The following is a 17,009-nucleotide window of genomic DNA, read 5'->3' on the forward strand; positions in this document are numbered from 1 at the left end:
TTCTTACAAGCTGTTTTTAGACTAATATGGAAGATGCTGTTGTTTAGCAATAAATACCGACAAATGCAAATCTGCTTTCCTTCTGTAAAGCTTGGTGTCACGTAGCTGGCCTCAAAATTCCAAAATAAAGTATAGTATAGACATTTATCTTCAGTTTATTATATGTCTAGTATAATCTACTAAGATTTTCTCTGAACTAATGAATCTGATTATTTTGAATCAGTGAATGATTCACTACTCTTAAAACTAGTCATAGTTTGCCTTGTGCCTGCTTCAGATTGTCACCTAAAGAATTCATCATCTCTTTCTGCTGTTCATCTGAGCCTCATCTACCATAGTTTTCAAACTGTTGCTCAAAAAAAAAAAAAAAATCAAGCCCATAGTTGGGGTGGAAGTAGCTTGTGGGAGGCTTGCGCTTGGGCTGCATCTCCAGACGCCGTGGTGTTGAGAGGTGATTGCTGTCCAAATAAAAATTACTACTTCTGCTTGCCATGGCCAAAATCTAAGGATGCAGGTTGGCTTTAGAGAAAGGAAGGGTATGACTCCTTTCCTGTCCATACTTAGCCTTTCCATCTCAGCTGTCCCTCACCTTTTGGGCTTGACATCAGGAAATACAAAACAGGTTGAACCTGTGAAGGTATAGTAGAGTGGGAGAGCCTTTAATGTTAGCAGCAGCAACGGCAAGCCTTCATCTCTGAAGCTGAGTAACAGCAGGAATCCTGTGCTCCCTGCTTCCAGTTTTTCTTCAGGCTGCCGTAGAAAGTGGGGGGTGACTGCTCACTTGGGGCAGCAGCTGGGAAGTGGCATGGGGAGGGATATATATAACTGCTGGAGTAAAGAGTGGTGATCCGGTAAGTAGGCTCACGCAACACTCAGCTCAGATACATCCAGAGAGATTATAGTTTATTCTGTTGAGTTACTAGAAGGTAGTGTACTAGGAAAAGTTATTTTATTTAGGTTTCATCAATGAAGTGCTGTGACAATTTAGAATTAGTAGGGAAGGATTTATGAAAAAGATAAATACAAAGCACAGTGGCTTCAGTGGATAAAGTAGTTTATTAAGAAGATAAAAAACAAAGTTAATATCTAAACAAAATATGGCCAACCAAAAATATCTTGAAAATATAACTCGGGTTCTTGGTGTCATTTGTTATTAGCTGTGCATTGAAAAACAAAAGGCGTCTTTTTTTCTCGTCCAATACATGGTTTTTAAAGGCACAATGTATGATGGTAATATGTTAACTTGACATTTGTGTCAAGGGTGTGTGTGAGACTGAGATTACCTATTTGAAAACATGAGATCAGAATGTTTAGGAGTGATCATTTCACTACCTACCAGTAGTATTTCCTTTGGTAAGTAAATAAGATGTAATTAAGTAGAGAACACGGTTTGGTATTTTTTCCTTGTGTAGCTTCTGTAACACTAAGTAAACAAAGGTACAGATAATTAATGTTTCCCAGTTTGGCATAACTTCCTGACTAAAAAATAGCAACTAATTGCTGAATAAACACAGAATTTTATAATAAGAAATAAGTAATAAATAAAAAGTGTTCACCAGTTACTAAGCCAATATCAATCTAAATCAGAGTAAGTGTAGTGAGCTGTTAGATAGTTTGAATGAATGTGGTATGTAGCCCAGTTTAAAAAAAACAGTAGAGAAAATGTTATGTTTAGTTCTAAATAATCAAATTTAGTATCATCTTCTATGTGCAGAAATAAATCATATATTTTTTCTGATATAATAATGATTTAAGTCACTTCATCCTCATTGGTGTGCCCTAATCATTAGTAGTTTGTTGTCTGTCCACTTGCTTTAAGTGCTGGGAGAATATGTAGAAATAGAAACCTTAAGCAATCAATGTAACTGCAAAAATTCTTTAAAAGAAGGTTTGCAATTCTTGGTGTTAGGGATTAATTTACAGTATGACCTTGTAAGCAATCCTTGGCTTGCTTCCATCCAGGCTGCTGTCTTTCCTGGAGGAAGCAGAGAATGGCTTAATGATTCTTGCCAGCTACAGCCCAACACAAAGCACGGCGCTGGGGAGGACCTTGCCTAAGTTTGTGGAGGTGCTATTTTAGTGTCTGGGGGATACAATTTTTCATAGGAGTAGCTGGTGCACTCTGCTTCAGAGCAAGCGAAGGGGCAGCTTTGCAACCAGTAGGAGCAGATTTCTCATTTCCACACTGCCGACTTTATTATCCTTCTTGCTCACAAGGAACTGAGCTTTTTTAGACTGGTTATTTTGGTCTCTGGAGGCACACAAGGAGAGAAAGGGATGAGTGATGGCTGCTTGTATGAGGTGGGAAGGGGCCAGATGGCTCCTGTAAAGGAAGAGTGGGGGGCGAGAGCTCGGTGTCAGGGTTTGACATTCCAAACTGGAATACAAGTTTGGGCCAAACCGAAAATTATTTTAAGGAAAATACATTTAGTCTCTGGTTGTTTTGTACATTTGCTTCCAGTGAATAACTTCAGTCAAGTCAATTCATATAGTTTTGTATAGATAAAATGTATTTTTGTTTCATTTTTGTCCTGTAGTGTGAAAATTTCACGTTTCTATGATCTAGCTCAAGTCAGCACATGAAGTTTATTTCCTGTTTTACAGTTTCAGTAGGATCCTTGGGCTTCTGTATTATGAGTAGCTGAGCTTCGTGCTAAGAAGACGAACACCTCTCAGGAAGGAACTCTTGGGACTGAACACAGATCTGTGGTACTGACAGAGCTTGAGCTGGATACATGGTTTTTAAAAGCACCATGTATGATGATAATATGCTAACTTGACATCTGTGGAAAAAGAGCTATCACAGTGACAAAAATTGCAGCCTCTCTTTAAACAAAAAAATTCGTAAGAATTCTGAAATTACATCACTTCTCTTTAATACCATGCCTAACTGTTTAAAATAAGAGTTACATCTAAGAGTTAGAATCTATAATTTTAATGTTTTTTTGTGTAGTAACTTTTGTGAAATTTAACATTTAGCTTACCCTGGTAATTAGGCTTATTGCTACTTTAACATTTCTGTACTGTCCAGGTGTGTTTTTTAAATATGAGTATCACCTGCCAAGGTGCAAAATTCTTTTGGATGTAGCAACAAAAATAAATTTTCCCTGATTTTTATTAGCATGAACTACATTGACTGCTAAATGTAAATTCTAAAGCTAAACATGCCAGCAATTAAACTCTCTCATTTCATGGTATTAGTAGTGTTTTTCTGTTGTGTTGCTATGGAAGTCCATAATTCTTGGTTATTGTTTTCCTCTGTCCAGTACACTGCTTTTACATACTGAATATTGTGTGTATTAATTTAATGTTACCTGATGCAAGATAATTAAATTGCCAGATATTTTACTATACTTGTAATAATCTAACTCTAGTAGATTTTAATATTGTGAACCAAATGCTATATAAAAGCATAATGCTAATCTGTACAAAACCTAAAATACCATTTTTTGAAAATTAGATTCAAAGAAGGCTATCATTTGACACCCTCCTCTTTTAATTTTCTAGTGTGGTGGCTTCAAAGGAGATGCAGTTCTTTTAAGATAGCCTAAAGAGCTTTTCATATTTGATAGGATTTTTTTAATTGATTGAATGGACTAAAAAATGTAAGAGCTTGAGGGGGGGGAAAAAACAGCTGATGAATAGATTTACCTAGAAACTCATTGGATTATTTCAGTCTAGTAGTTTTAGCTTTTCTTGTGCTTTTGATGTTTTAATCTTTACAAATTCTGTAAGTTTTCCTTGTGCTGGCCACTTGCAAGCTAATCTTAGATGCAGAGACCTTTCATAGGTCATGCTTCTGAAGTTTTAATCCTGAAATTTAAGGTTGCAGTTCTCCAAAATTTATATAACTCATGCCACTGGTGAACAGGTAGGGTTTTAGCAGTCATTTTTGAAAAGGATTTTAAAAGTTGTTGGAGGAAATGAAATGCAACTTTTGAGCTGAAAGAGGAAGTGATGAGTATGTGGAATTCTTACTTTTTTGTGCAGATGTCTCAGTAAATTAATGTGACTGACATACTAAGATGTAGTTTTGAATCCAAGTTGCTAGACAAACATAATTAAGAAGAGCTAATTTTCTAGCAATGACTGTCACATATGTATCTTGGAATATCTGTATACTTGTGGTGGTTGACCCTGGCTGGTTGACCCTGGCTGGATGCCAGGTGCCTGCCAAGAGTGCTCTATCACTCCCCTCCTCTGCTGGACAGGGGAGAGAAAGTATAATGACAAAAGGCTCGTGGGTGAAGGTAAGGACAGGGAGATCAGTCAGCAACTACCATCATGGGCAAAACAGACTTGACTTGAGGAAATAGTTTAATTTATTGCCAATCGAATCAGAGTAGGGAAATGAGAAATAAAAACTAAATCTTAAAACACCTTCCCCCCACCCCTCACTTCTTCCTGGGCTCAACTTCAGTCCCAATTTCTGTACCTCCTCCCCCTTCAGCAGAGCAAGGGGACAGGGAATGGGGGCTGTGGTCAGTTCATCACACGTTGTCTCTGCTGCTCCTTCCTCCTCAGGGGGAGGACTCCTCACACTCTTCCCCTGCTCCAGCCTGGGGTCCCTCCCATGGGAGACAGTCCTCCACCAGCTTCTCCAGTGTGACTCCCCCACAGGGTCACAAGTCCTGCCAGCAAACCTGCTCCAGCCTGGGCTCCTCTCTCCATGGGGCCACAGGCCCTGCCAGGAGCCTGCTCCAGCTCGGGCTTCCCATGGGGTCACAGCCTCCTTCAGGCATCCCCCTGCTCCTGCGTGGGGTCCTCCCCAGGCTGAAGGTCTGTCCCTGCTCCTGCAGGGGCACAGCTGCCTCGCCATGGGCTGCACCAGGGGCTGCAGGGGAACCTCTGCTCCAGCACCTGGAGCACCTCCTGCCCTCCTTCTGCTCTGGCCTTGGGGTCTGCAGAGTTGTTGCTCTCACATATTCTCCCTCCTCTCTCCAACTGCGGTTGGTGTTGCACAGCAACTTTTTCCCCTTATAAATATGTTTTCCTGGTGGGCTTGGCCCTGGCCAGTGGTGGGTTTGTCTTGCAGCTGGCTGGCATTGGTGCTGTCGGTCATAGGGGAAGCTTCTAGCAGGTTCTCACAGAAGCCACCCCTAGACCCTGCCTGCTACCAAAACCTCGCCACGCAAACCCAGTACGATACCAAAAAAATGGAGAAGTTGAATCAGTTGTTACCTGCAGCGCCCTTTTGTGCGCTACAATCTTATGATGTTTTATTTATTTTATGATAAAACTGGCTTAGAGTTTTCTGTTTTGATTTGGCTTCATTTGCTTGCTAGTTCTTTGTTTCCTTCTTTTGTAAGTAAATTTTTAATATGTATTCCAGTCAGAGTTGGAAGACATCTAAGATACACAAATGTATGTCACAGTTAGTGTGTATCATTAGAACAGTCAGTTACTGATGCATATTGTTGACGGTTAATTAAGTTCAGTGTTTTTTAGTACTTTAAGAGCAAGGATTTCACCGCTCTTAAAAATGCCTTATACCAATTGGAGGCAGTTTATTTTCTTCTTGAGGCAGAGGGGAGGACAACAGCACTATTTAATCTTATGTATACCAGCGCTTCCATTAAACTACCTACACTGATTTTATTTAAAGCAGCATGATTTTTCTTGTGTAGATAAGGCTACACAACAGATTTGGGAATGGCAGTCAGAACTTGTTTGGTCCTGTGCTATCAGATACTGAACTTTTTCACCACCTGTGAAGCATACATATTTTTATTGTCTGTGTTATTATTCAGTTCATTTTAATTATATTTGTCAAGTAAATTGAAAACAGAAATTGTTGTGTATTTTATAAGGTATGTTTTTTTATTATACTCTGAAGCCATAGGATTGCCAAAAATTACTGCATTAGGTGCTGCAGGTTGAACTGAAGCTTGTTTTAGAAAATATATGTGAAGTTAATTTTAAATTCTAAGGATGTTTATACATTTTTCTACAAAGTTGGTGTTTCATATAAGTTTTCTTGTAATGCTGTTTGTCTGTGTAAATTTGCATAGGAGACAAATATTGTGAACTTGTGGGTCCTGTGGCTGTTTCGGTAATCAGTCGTTTAACTGGTCAGTCCACCCTGTAGCTGCCAAAAAAAAGTGCTGGCTGGGGAGGCAGATTCCTGCTCCCCAGCCATTTGCTGCAGAGGGAAACCCTGGGGACCAGCTGCTGCCCCAAGCTGGGTGGTGCCACAGCTTGCTGTGAACGTTTTCAGTGTTCACATGCATGACATTTTGCAACATCTTAGCCCTGGAGGTGGTGTTGTTAATCATAATTAATAATCTACTGAGCTTATGAATATTTAAATTTACTTTCCCCTTGGGTATTGAGTAAATCTGGGGCAGAGGTGGAAAACAGAAGTTGTTACTCTCAATATGGTACGAAAAAATAACTAAAAATTTAGAAATTTACGGAAAGGCTAAATACTTCATGTCATCATGATGATGAGTTGTCATTGGCATTGATGGGAATACGTCTGAAAAGAGGAGATTATATAGTGCTTGTGTGGAAACTTAACATGCCATGGTGAAGAAAAAAAAAAAAAGAGATAATTTTCTTTCACATATAGCATGAGTTTGACAGACATCAGCATCTCTTCCAGCAGGTTGCACTGCTCTAGAAGTAACATGGATCAATAAAACTCTATATTTTTGTTGACATGGCTCAAAACAGATCTCCAAATGAAGTAAGCTGCATCTGAAAAAAATCTTTTGGTGGTAAAAGTGCATCTATAACAAGGCTTTGCTAAAAACTGCTGTGCTGGGAGCATGGAAACATTATACTTCTATCCATTAAAAGTTGGGAAAACGTTTGTATGCAACACAATCTCCAGTTGATTTTGCTCAATATGGGCCTAATAAAATAACCGGTGACGGCAGAAGGGGAGACTTTCCTTTTACTTTGGTTTCTAGGTCAATACCACTGATATTAGCTGATAATATACAGGCTATACAATAGCTACTGATAATATACAGGACTCTCTAAGCCAAAAACAAAGGTGCTGCAGATAGACAGTTATTAAATAATCATTAAAATAATCTGCAGATAGACACAGTTATTAAATAAGCACTGAAAATAGTCAGAGAAGCTGTTATATAAACAGCTTTTTTTTCTAGATAAAAGTCTTTCTCTGCTTTTCCTTTCTGCTGTTACACTAGAATGGGTTTTATTTCAACCACCACTGCTTTAATTTAGTGTTAACTAAAAGTTGGATATGATTTGTCTGTGTTACATTGGAACATGCAGAGGTTTAAACATGAAAAAAATTATAAGGAAACTGGTCATCTGTGTCGTGCATCACACTCTGAAGAGATCCAAGCGAAGCTGTTCTTAGTTTCTCTTTATGTTACAGAGTTGTCAGTTCAAGTGACAGCCTGTAATTTATAGATGTCTTCATCTGCGTTCAATACATGGTGACAAAAACTCGATGTAAAGCACAAGAAATTCAATTTTCATGGTTTTAACCCTAAAGGTTTTTGTGTCATCAATATACTTTCAGAAAATGCTTATTTCGGAGCAGGGTAAGGCCTTAGAATTGAATATTCTTTGCCTTTGGTAAGGTAAACTGGACTGTTTGTACTGACTTCCCAGTTAAAGGGTTATGAAGTGACTTATGTAAAATGAACTTAATGCTGTTTGAAAATTCTATGAATAAAATAATGATCATAATTCATCCAGTTCAGTGAAGAAGCGTGGTGCTTCTAATTGATTTTTCTACATCCACTCTAAAAGATAATATCTCAATAATGGATTAAAAAGTGTCACTGTCTGGGTTCAGCATTCAGTACTTTATGGAGCTCTTTGTTGTTTCCTCTATGTATTAAGCAGGTTTATGCAGCTGACAGTGTAGCTGGGCTTCGTCTGTACTGAACTCAGTGTGCTAGCAGGTGGTAGCAAGCAGCTTTTAAAGGGCAAACCAGCACACGCAAGTTAAGGGATGGCTGTAGCAGGGCATACCCATTCTGGTTTTGTTGTAATTGGCATGGATAAGAAAGATGGTGATAATGCAGTGGCATTGACGTCTGTCTGTATGTGTCAACTATGTTCCCAATAGTTCCACAGAGCTTGAACTCTTCCTGCTGGCAGGACCCTCACTCTGTGTTACTGCATCTCTACTGCTGCTGTTGCTTTTGCCAGGTACATTATTCCTGTTAGAGAACCACCACCGTGTTGCAGTACACAGTTCTGCTGTGTAGGCATGTCCCAGACTTGTTACCAGTGTTAAATCCAAAGGTGATGTGTCTTTAATATTTGTTGTTTACCCTTGTCATTTCTAGTATTTTAGCATGTGTTAACTAATGAACTCTTAAGAACAAACAACCTACAAAAACCAAAACTAGGCTATATATAGCCTTAGAATTTTTTTAACTGGGTGATGGCACTGAGTGTGCAGAGCTCTGGCCTCTCTGGAAAACTAGATTCCCTTCTCTGTTGTGTGATCTGTCATGGTTAGTGTGTAGATGGTCTTGAAAGAATAGCAGAAAAAATAGCAGTAAAATATGTGATGCCAAATCCATTGGCTTCTCTTTGCTTCATTTCGTTTTTTTTCACTCTGATGATTAGCACTTGCATTTTTAACAGCATTTATAGTACATTCATTTCACCCAGTCAGGGTTTGGTGGTGTTTTGTCAAACTAACTCCACTAAGTGGACAGCCATTCTCAAGGTGGCTGAGTTCAGGTACTGCAGTGTGACTGAAGGACGCCATAGTTGAAATCTCTGATAAGGGGAATTTTTTATTAAATAAACTCAGCCCAGGAGCTGATAAAAATATAAAAATTCATCTTAATGTGCTAGATCATCAATTACTGTATGACTTGCTGCAGACCTTTGGTGACTAGGGATTAGACAACCCTTTGAAAGACTTGTCTGAAAACATGAATTGTGTAAAACTTGTTTCCCTCAGAACTATATCCCTGAGGTGATACTATGTTTATAGCAATTGTTAAAAAAAAGTAAACTGCACACCTTTTATTGCATTTTCCTCCCTTCCTCTGTTAGGTGGTAAAAGTGAAACTTTCTGTTCTGTTTTACAAGTGTTAGTACTGGCACAAGTGGGAATTTGGAGAGGTGGACCATAGAAGAGGGACAGGGTTGTCACACCAGGAATAATTCTAAAGCCAGCCTAAGCAATAATGGGTATTATATATGTTGTACAACATTTTGTTTTTCATATGTATAGGGGTGTTTGATGCATTTATGAGACAGTTCGTATTATTCAATTCAGCTCTGTCGTGGTTTAACCTCAGCCGACAATTGAGCACCACACAGCCTCTTGCTCACTCCGGCCCCCCAGCAGAGTGGGAGGAAGAGAATTGGAAAGGTAAAAGTGAACAAACTCATGGGTTGAGATAAAAACAATGTAGTACTTAAAATCAAATAATAAATTGTAATGAAAAGGAAAATAACAAAGAGAAGTAAAACCCAAGAAAGACAAGGGATACAAATGAAAACAGTTGCTCCCCACCAACTGACTGATGCCTGGCCATTAACTCTACCCCAGCCAAAACTAGCACAAGCTCTCAATAGTTTAGCCCTTATCAAAAGTTTCCACATTTTTATTGGGATGAAAGTTGCTTGGTTGGGTTTCTTAGGCTAGTATTTAAAAATCTAAACCAAGTGCTTCAACCAAATTCTTTCAAACTATTTCTGAGAATTAAATGAGAAGGAAAGAAAATATCTTTACTGTAATTAAAAGTATTTTTGTAATCACACAAACCTTTTAAATGCTATTTGTATTTTAGAGGGAAAACCTAAATTTGTCTGGACATGACCTCACAACTTTCTTTGCTTATGTGTGGACTGTAATTTTCAGAATCCTTAATTAGAAATGGAAGGTGGCAAGGGAAAACCTGGGAAGCAGTGAGCAGCCAAAAGGAAGAGATTAGATGAGCACTGGGTGTGGAGAAATGGTGAAACTGAAGTTGCACCGGTCTAGTTGCTGAACACCTGCATGCAGAGGAGGAGGTTGTGAGAAAGAAGAGGTGCAGTCCTGATGGTGGAGGAATTGGACTGCAGGAGGGAGGAATGAAGAAACTAATGGAGAGGGACTGAGCCTGGGAAGCAGTGGGACTAGATCACACAGTGGGAAACTAGTTACTGGGCTCCAGTATAATTAGGGAGGAAATAGTATTGGGTTACTTTGTAGCCAAAAGACCATGAAAACCAGGAGTGGGATGCACAGTGGCACAGTCTGGAGAATGAAATAGTATTGGGTTACTTTGTAGCGAAAAGACCATGAAAACCAGGAGCGGGATGCACAGTGGCACAGTCTGGAGAATGCTGAACACTGAACCAGCACTATCCCGAGAAGTGCAATGAGAAGAATGAGCGATTCTCTGTGTGAGCAGTAGCAGTTGTGATGCAGGTAGATGATTAGTCAAGATACTTCTGCAGAAGTCTGGCCTGGTTACAGTGTCCATTTGCCTCACAGTGCAAAGTCCAGACCTTCTACTTGTTATGTCAGAAATATGCAATGTAAAGCAAGTAAACAGCAGTCTTTCCAGTTGTTAGCTGGACATTTATTTCTAAGAATATCTCTTACGTATGCAGTTATGATCATAATATAATGCACTACTTTGAAACTGCTACCATGGGAGTTGATTCAACCAGGATAGACATGTGGCAGGGCTTGCTGAGATATCCCTGAAGGATGGGAATGAGCATGGGAGCCACATGTGATATAGTTGGATGCCTCACCAGGGAAGTAGGGTGTTACGGCAAAACAGGCAGTGTGACACCATAGCCAGTGCAGGAGGCAGAGTCCTAGGACAGGGACTGTTCCTATGCAGTTATGATTGATTTCTTTTCAGGTGTGCTCTCTCTGGAGCAAAGCACTTAACTCTCCCCAGGGGGTCCAAGTGCTGTTTTGCCCAAGATGTCTGTTGGTAACAGCCTGTGCACTGCATCCTGATGGAGCTCTGCAGAATTTGTAGACTAGAGGCTGGGATACTGTTTTTCCTCAAGTGAACCAAACTGAAAAGTGTATGCTAACACATACCTGGAGAATTTTATCATCATGTGATTGTGAGACTTTATCATAATGTAATCAGAAGCCTTGTTTCTGGTATTTTTAAAATGTTAGGATATTATTTATTTATTTTAAGGTTGTCTCTCTACTGAATGGATTACTGAAGAGCTGGTATACCCTCAATACAAGGGAATAACCTGGGTAGTACTACGTATTCTGAACATGAGCTGGCTTCTGCAACAGTCTGCTCAAATATGGATGTGGTCTATGGCTCTCTGATTGTGAGAGCTAAGTAGTTTTTTGTATTTGTGTATCGCTACATCTGAGTTGGTACAGGCTCTCAGAGCAGATCTTGAAATGCTTTGAATGGTAGAGAACACATAACCCTGTTTATGTGACTTTTAGAGCTGATCTGATGCTGGCATTATTTTTGAAAAATGTACAGCTTGCTCCTATGTGACTTGTGTGATTACACACTCTCCTTTAGTTTTCTAACATTCTCATAGTATGCATATCCTGTAAAGCAATCTTAGGTTTAGGATCTGAATGCTGCTATGCAGCTTGTATTGTGTTGTCTTTATCCAAAAAATCTTGTGAAGGCCCTTCTTGAGGCTTTAATTATTGCCAGTTATGAAGAGTGCATGACTCACAAGAGAGTTAGTTAATGTTCTGTTCATGTGATTACTCGTGACTTATGAAAATTTAAACTTGCTTTACCTGTCTACATGAAGCACTTCCCTTTTCTTTGTCCTTTCATGGCCATGTTGCCTTATTAAAGAAAGGAAAGGGCACTGTTTATGTACCTGGGTACTGCTTGTTAAATAAAATAGATGGCCTCTGATGTCATTTTGCTATTTGATTGCATGGCAACATTTCAGTCTAAAAACAGTGTTTTGTATTAAGCTTTTCAGTATGTTGTAAAAAATGCATTTTTTAATATCAAAGCATAGCTTAAGCAGTTGTGTTTTATTGCAGTAATAAAAACTCAGAACAATTTGAGTAAAGCCTAAATGGTTCACTAGCTTTAAGCTAGTAAAAACTTTGTTCTTTGCCTTAGCTGTTGCCATAGCTGACAACCATCAGTAATTACAAGATGATTAACTTGAAGTGTACTTAACAATGTATTCTACTCATGGAAGGACCACGGTTTTAATGGCCTCCTACACTTTGTGATAGTCTGCTCGAGATACAGAACTTGGACATGTCTCAGACATGGTGTAGTCTTGGTAAATAACTTGCTTCTAACTCAGTTTTCTCATCTCCGAGTCATCTTTTTCAACCATCTCAGCAGTTGCATGAGTACCACTCGTAGTTTCTGAAGTGCTTTGCCATGCTTAGACAAAGAGTGATAGGTTTTGTTCTTTCTTGTGGTTCATTACTTTCCAAAATGGAGCTAGGCTTATTACTAGGATAATTTTTGTCCAAAAGCAGGGTGCATCATTTCATCAAGTAACATGAATTTCTTCATATGGATGCTGTGTTTTGAGTCTTGCTTTGGGGTAGTTACGATAGAGCAGGTTCTAGTAGCAGAGTGAGTGTTCCTACTTTGCCTCCGTCCTTTGATTACTGATTTCTTGGACTGTTTTCAATGAAACACCCAGATTTTCAGAGTATGCCTGTTTGTGGCAAAATGGGATGACCCAGGGACACCTACCATGCTTCAGATGTTGTCTTGCATAATGCTTGTTGCAGAAAAATTTCCCATGTCCTTCATTCCGCCCAACAGCTTTACAAGATAACATCTGTGTATGCAACCACCTGCTGTAATTTGCTTCTGCCCCTGCAATTCATTACAAGGCACAAAGACACAGCAGAGACTCAGCGCAAAACAGAAATAATGGAGCCTTCTGTACTGAATGAGAGAGCTGTGAGTTTGGTCTTTGGAACTGTGCTTCTCTTTAATGTGCTCATGCTGATTTAAATGACACACTGTAATAAGTGAGATCTATTAAAGTTGGCCATCATGTCTCTCTGTCTTCACTTTTCTGTTTTTTTTTTTTCCAAACCTCAGCTGTTTAATATTAATTTTTACTCACTAGATATGTAGCTCAGGCTGAATTTTTTAGGAAAGAGTTCAGTTATTTTCAAAAATGGTGCTAGGAAAAATATATTATTTTGCTCACGCAGGCACCTTCCTTCCTCTCCCCTGCCCACAGACAGTCCTGTGCTTGGTGTATGGTCTTGAAAGATGGTGGCAATGTGACGGCGAGGAGTTTTTGTGTTAAGGACATACCTTCTGCTTTCCAGATTTAAAATTTATTTTATTTTCATCTTTCCTTGGGGATAGAGGAAAGGTCACAATACTGCATGTGTTCAGTGAGGACTGTTTGTTTTTCACACTCAGCTATTCTGAAGGTTCAACTCCATGTTGAGCAGGAAGATGTTTCATGAAACTGCATTTTGGGAGTACTGAAAAGAGTAGCTAGGTCTGAGGAGGTGCTTGAACTACAAGAAGCTCTCTGACACTGTTATGTAACAACATTTGTGGCTACTGTGGAGAAAGAATCAAATGACAAGTGAACTAGAACTGGTGGCAGTTAAAGAGCCTGCTGATGGTGGGGACGTAAGGAGGAAGGTGAATTCTTGTGATACTAAGGAGGGACTGAGAGCCAGTAGAAGCAGCATGGACGAGGTGAGAAGATGAGGTAGATAATAACGAGGAAATAAAAGACTGCATCAGAGAAGAACATTCAGGAGGAAGTGGGAACTGATAACTAATCAGATAGAAGAAACAGAGGAAGAAGAGTGAGAACTGTGTCTGCAAGGAAGTGGTGTGCAGCAGGAGAGCAGGAACCAGATGAAAAATTAACAGGGGGAGGGGAAAGTGGGAGACTGAGCAAGGAGCTTGGGTCACAGGGGCCAAAGCAGATGAAGAACATGTTGTGTGTGTTATACTGAGGATGAAAAAGAGAAATCAAAGATTGGAACTGTGGGAGTACTGGCACTGGGTGGTAAAGAAATCACAGATTGAAGTTCTGTGGAAAATACTAAGAATGAAGTGAAATCTGGGAAGATGAAGCGCTGTGTGCGGTATCACAAAACGGAGCTTCTTAAAGAAGGAGGTTGCTGTCCTGGCATCATGATTCTGCAACTCCTCTGCTTTCCATTTTTAGTGCCTCTTGAGCTCTTTGAGCCATCTCAGCAACAGAAGCTGGTTGGAGCAGCAAGCAAATCAGCTCCCAGAGGGGTCTTTGGAGAGCAAACTACTGGAATTGAGGGTGTGTGTTAATGGGGGAGTAGTATGACCTTCCTCACATGGCAGCAGTGAGCTGTTAAACCTCCTGACAGATGAGAACTGCGTAGGTGAAGAGAAGCAACTTGAAGCAAGGAGCTTGCTGCAGAGGAGAGGCAGGACTGAAGCAGTAACAGATTGGGAAGAAAGGGTCAAGTTTGAGAGGGAGAAGTTGTCAGAAGAATCAGCCTGTTAGAAATTTCCCTTCTCCAAATGATGAGAGGATCCATTATTTTTGTCAGTCTCACCATTTATTGCTGTCAGCAAAAACTTATAAAAGCTGGAGGAAAGGTGCAGGTTGTATGGCAATAGTACATTAACATCCATTAGTAAAAGGGGAACAGGTTTTTGCAGTAGGCCTAAAGGCTCTGATTCTGCTGATAAGTCTTGTTATAATTTGAGCATCATGGAATTTCTGCCTTATTTAAAGGCTTAGGAAATTATGCATATAGGAAAGTAACACTTTCTTAAAGCTGTAAAATAAAAATTATGAAACGTAAGTGCAGTGTTAATTTGTTGCATTTAGAAATATGCACCATTATTTTTAGTCAGTACCTTTGCTTTACCCAGAATAAAGAATGAGCAGCATTAAAAGACCTCATGAATATATTGTTTCTCATCATAATTCTGTGTCTTACTGTGCCCTATTCAAATTCTGATCTGAGTAACTGTTAATTTCCATAAGCACTCTGGAGTGATCTCCCGTAGTGAGATACTTTGCTTCGTACATACATTACATTTTCTCTGTGTTGTGCATACAGGGAGCTGAAGGATGAGAGTTTAAAAACCAAAAACCCCAACCCCCCATACTGCACTCCCAAAACCCACTTAGCTGGACACATTTATGATTATTAACCTGGCAAAACACAATTCCATATTATGTTTTTATGTACTCTGGCAGTCTGTAAATAAGACCCCAGGAGTTGAATAACCAAGTAAAACACTGCTAGAGAATGTTGTGGAGTGTAGGGGCTAAGTCTGGCTTCATCCCAGGAGCTCTGCTGGGGTCCAGAGGCAAAGCACACGTCCTCATTTTCCAGGGTGATGTTTATGTACCTTTGCAATGACCTTGTCCTTTTCCTCTCTGCACTTGCCCATCTTGCCCACTCTAGACATGGCCTCATTTGTAGGTGTGGTCCATCCTGTTTGCTGAAAAAAAATTGTGTGTGATATTTCTAGTTTTATTCCAGGACTTACTGTTGAAATACTGTCTATAGTTTAAAAGCTTTTGTTAGATTCTGGTGGGGTGTTTTGGGTTCTGTTTTTTGGGGTAGGGGTGCGGGTGGGGAATGAAATGCAAACAGGTGCTGTACAGGAATTTTACAGATCATGCTGATACTCAGATGAGATGCAATAATATTGCCAGTCTGTGTCATTGGTAATATTGAAAATGCTTGTATAATTGAAAGTTTTGAACATTTTTGAGATCTGTAAGTCTGAAGCTTTGGATAACTGGACATTTCTCCTAAAATGTCTTATTGGAGTACTCCATTTACTTGTTTAAACACAATATCAAATTAGCATAGCCATGGAGTATTTGATATCCATTAAAAATATAACAAAACCCAACAAGCATGACAAAAAAAAAAAAAAAAAGGGCTGTGCCTCATGTTAATACTACTCTCTTAAAGAAGCTTTGTGCTTTTGCATGAGAAGTTATAGTCCGGTTTGTGTGATGTATCGGGAGTTCCTGCATAGCCAATGTACATAATTTATTTCTCTGAATGAGGGTTTTATAAAATACTGGGTATCCATGATTGTTTGCCTAACTTAGCAAAGGGTTGACTACTTTCTTCTTAATTGCAATCTACACATCAGCATGAAATAGCAGGAGTACCAGAGGCGACTGCAGAGTCCAAAGGCTAGTGCAGAAGCTACAGCTATTATGTCTGGGTATACTCTTGTCATAACTAAAATATTTGTGAAACAGGTTTGGTATGGCTTTTGTGTGTAATCTGATAATGTGTTTTAATTCTGGTTTTTTTTGAGACCATGGCTATACAATCACCTTGATCACTTTTAAGTCTGCTGTGCAGGGCACCTTCCCCCAGCTCTCTCAGACTCCCTTGCGCTTGCCCTGACACTTGTATGGCTGCATAGAGAGCCAGGCTATGAAACTGACGTAGCTTTAAAAAATATTTATCTTTTTTCTTCTGTTTGTCTTCTAATAGATCAGTTTCCTTTCAGCAGCAACACAGCAGCACAGATTTAAGTTGGATTAAAGTTAGCATGTAACCATGACTTGGCCTTTCATGCAAGTTTACCAGTGAGTGTGGGACATAGATTTTTCTCTTTCTGGGGTTTGCTCTATTTCTGGTTTCCTTTCATCCCTTGAAAGAAGGGCTTATATCTGAGGGTGACCATTCAGACACAAAGGGCCAAATTCAGCAAAGCAGACTCTGGAGGTATGATGTCCCATACAGCATATCTGTTCTGTGGAATTTCTGAAATCTATCTGTCGTAGGAAGAGTTTTTTGCTTATGAGTTCGATTGCTGAGAATTTATGTCTTGGCTTCCTTCAGCAATTTTCATCCTAGTTTTTATTTGGCCATAACTCTCAAGCAAACAACGTACCAGCATCTGGGTGCAGATGACCTGATGTAGCCTCTCCAAATTTCTTTTTCTACCATCTTTAATTTGCATTAGCATAATTAGAAGATGAAATTGATTTTAGGACACTTTTTTTTTTTTTCCTTATTGCAACAGGCTAGGCAAGTTCTTATTTGCCTCAGTAAAACATGCTTGGGAAAGATGAAAATTATCTTTGCCTTAAGTGCAGTGCTCACAAACACTCTGAGCTTCCAG

The sequence above is a fragment of the Pterocles gutturalis genome, unplaced genomic scaffold (genome assembly GCF_000699245.1).
Source record: "Pterocles gutturalis isolate BGI_N339 unplaced genomic scaffold, ASM69924v1 scaffold15827, whole genome shotgun sequence".
Taxonomy (NCBI): domain Eukaryota; kingdom Metazoa; phylum Chordata; class Aves; order Pterocliformes; family Pteroclidae; genus Pterocles; species Pterocles gutturalis.